Source organism: Carya illinoinensis, chromosome 13, assembly GCF_018687715.1.
Source record: "Carya illinoinensis cultivar Pawnee chromosome 13, C.illinoinensisPawnee_v1, whole genome shotgun sequence".
Lineage (NCBI taxonomy): Eukaryota > Viridiplantae > Streptophyta > Magnoliopsida > Fagales > Juglandaceae > Carya > Carya illinoinensis.
The window spans coordinates 19,423,501-19,426,827 of NC_056764.1; positions in this window are offsets into that span (position 1 = coordinate 19,423,501).

Consider the following 3,327-nt stretch of genomic DNA (forward strand, 5'->3'; position numbering starts at 1 on the left):
TAGGGATTGGTATCAATCAACACCACGACCTAATAAGAGAAGATCATGGACATGAGACCATTTCACTAAAATCTCCAGTGATTGTGAGAACCCACAAGCAAAGTGCCACCATTGTGGGCAACTTTTTGATTGACATTCCAAGAAGCAAGGCACGATTGTTTTAATAACACATCTTATGAGTTGTTAGTGGTATAAGATACATAAGGGATTGATGGCCAAAGATCAGACAAAGCTAAGCTATAAAACATCAATGGCTACAAAACATCAATATTGAGAAGATGTTGAGAGATTTGATTGCTACCATAATCATTATGGATGAGATTCCTTTTCTCACCATTGAGAGACAAGGGTTCCATAATTTTGTGCAATGTCTTAAGCTCCAATTTCCTGTCCCTTCACGTTATATGGTAACGCGAAATTGTTTGAAGATGCATGCCAATAAGAAGGCCCGAATGAAGGAGATGTTTGTCAGCATTGGCCAGAGTGTTTGTTTACAACTAATACGTGGACGTCAATTCAAAATCTCAGTTATATGTAGATCACAACCCACTTCATTGACAGCGAGTGGACATTGAATAAGGCGGTTGTGGGGTTCAAGCAAATTGAAGATCATAAGGGTTCATCCATTGGAAAGGAGTTGGATAATTGTGTCAAAGATTGGGAGATTACAAAATTTCTTTAAATCACAATTGATAATGTCAATGCCGATGACACTTCAATAAATTGGTTCAAGTGAAATACTAAGTGAAAGAGGATACAATTCATGACAACAAGTTTATCATTATTCGATGTTGTGTTCATATCATCAACCTTATAGTTATTAAGGGTTTGAATGAGATTGATGTCTCAATTATCAAGGCTCGCAATCTTGTGAGGTACATGGAGGCTTCCCCCAAAGGCTTGGTATGTTTAAGGCTATAATTGAATAGCTTGAGATCCTATATGGTTCCACATACTATACTACAAACATGTATTTTGAAGAGCTCTCAGGGCTTCATGATCACTTGTAATAGAGTTGTGATGACAGTGCTGGGTTGTTGAATGGTATGGCTATGCGATGAAATCAAAATATAATAAATATTAGGGAGATATTAAGAGAATAAACAAATTATTATTTATGGTTGCGATTCCTAACCCCCGATATAAGTTAGTTATTGCAGAGTTTTGGATTAGAGATGTCCTCAGTTATGACAAGTCTAATCAGTTCATTAGAGTATTGAAGAATGATATTGATAATTTATATAGCCATTACAATAAGAGTGGTGAGTCTTCAAGCCAAGGTGGTAGCTCCAAACGACTGACTAGCTCAACACCTTCCTTAGATGACACATGGAATGAGTTCAACTATTTTGATGTGAAGATATCATCAAATCCGAGCATCGAGAAATGTTATGAAAATATAAGTCTGTGGTTGAATGTTATTTTGTAAAGGATGTCGAGACATCTAGTGATACATGTGCAGGCCATTCCTATCACTACAGTTGCCTCTAAGTTGACGTTTAGTACTGGAGGTCATGTGTTGGATTCTTATTGGAGTTCATTGACTCCGAGTACCATGGAGGCCCTGCCCTCATTTGCATATAGAACTTGCTAAGGTCAATGCCTATTGGACTAGATACTGTTGATGATGTCGAGAGCTATAGGCTTGAGTCAAGTAACTCTATACTTTTAGCCTTCATTTTTAAATGAATAATCAAATATTTTTATTATTTTAATTATTTAACTTATAATTTTTATGTTTTTATAGACCTAGCTATGAACTCCAAAATAATTGTAGGGGATTGAGATGGATGCATTATGGGAGGAAGTCTGGTAGATCATTAACTTTCATGTGAGGTACTTTACTATTAGTATGTTTAATTTGACTAATCACTGTAATGCTATTTTTTTTTTTAATTTCCAAAATAATGCAGGATGTTTGGAGTTAGAGGAGTTTGGTACCTAGAGTTATTTATTGTAACTTTGTTTGTCATATATTGTAGTTTTTTTTTTTTAATTATTCTGATACATTGTAACCTTTTTTTAATCTTGATACATTGTAAATTGGTTGAGGAGTATGGTAGTGAGTTTGTTGATGATATTAAAGGGGTGTAACGTTTGGTGAGTTTGGTGGTGGAGTTTGGTTTTTTGGTGGTGGACTTTAAGGTAGGTAGGTATAATGAGCTATTGTGCAAGAGTGTAATGTTGCATGTGGTTGCAATTGTGTTGTTAGAATGTTGCATTTTTTATTTATGTTGTGATTGTGATAGTAGTGCAGGGGTATAATGTAGATAATTTCCTATTTTAGTGATAGTGATTGTGATTGTGATTGTGATTGTGCATTTTTTTCCTCTTTTGTTTTTTAATGTATGTAATTTCCTTATTATATTTATGTTTTATTAATTAAAAAAAATCAATGGGCCAAAACTGAAGCCCACTTGGGTGATATTAGTTATTTGTATTTTTTAAATTTTTAACACAAATGGACTCTGAAAGTCAACAAAAATTAGGCCTTGGACTGGCCTAACTCCAATTGAAGTTCCAAACTCTGAGCCCACTTCTGAACTCCGATCGAAATTAGAATCTAACTCTCGTCAAAGTCAGAATAAGTGCCCAAACTCACCTCTGATTCCAATTAGATCCAAAGTTTGGAGGTCGACTTTCTGACCTTGTCAGAGTTAGAGCCCACCCTAGACAAAAATACTAAGTTTTGTCATGCATGTGCCACTCAGAAAAGAAATAAAAACCAGCTTCATTCAATAGTGGAGTCACACTCTAGGCTAAGAATCGACCAAGCCAGAATTGAAAAGGCTTTTAAGGAGCATTACTCTGAGACATACAAAACAATAGCACCTACTAGAACAATGATTAAGACTTGTTTACAATCCCTAGAACCTCATGTGATAGGGACTATGAATGAGTCATTACAAAGGGACTTTACAAGAGCAGAAATGGAGGAAGCTCTTAAACAAATTGGTCCTTTGAAATCTCCTGGGTCTGATGGCTATGGGGCCTCTTTTATCAGACCTTTTGGGGTACAGTGGGTGACGATGTGTGTTGTACTACCCTGAAGTTCCTACAAGATGGAGGTAAGAAACAATCCCTGAACTATACCTTTGTTGCATTAACTCCCAAGGTACAGGATCCAAAAACCACTGTATGATTAAAACTGGTGCTCAATGATATTGTTTCCAAAAATCATAGTGTTTTTATCCCTGAGAGACTGATTTCTGATAACATAATTTTTACTTATGAAACTTTTGATTCCAGGAAAATGAGGTAGAGGGATAGAGTTGGAAGTGTGGCTTTAAAATTAGATATACCAAAAGTATACGATAGAGTTGAGTT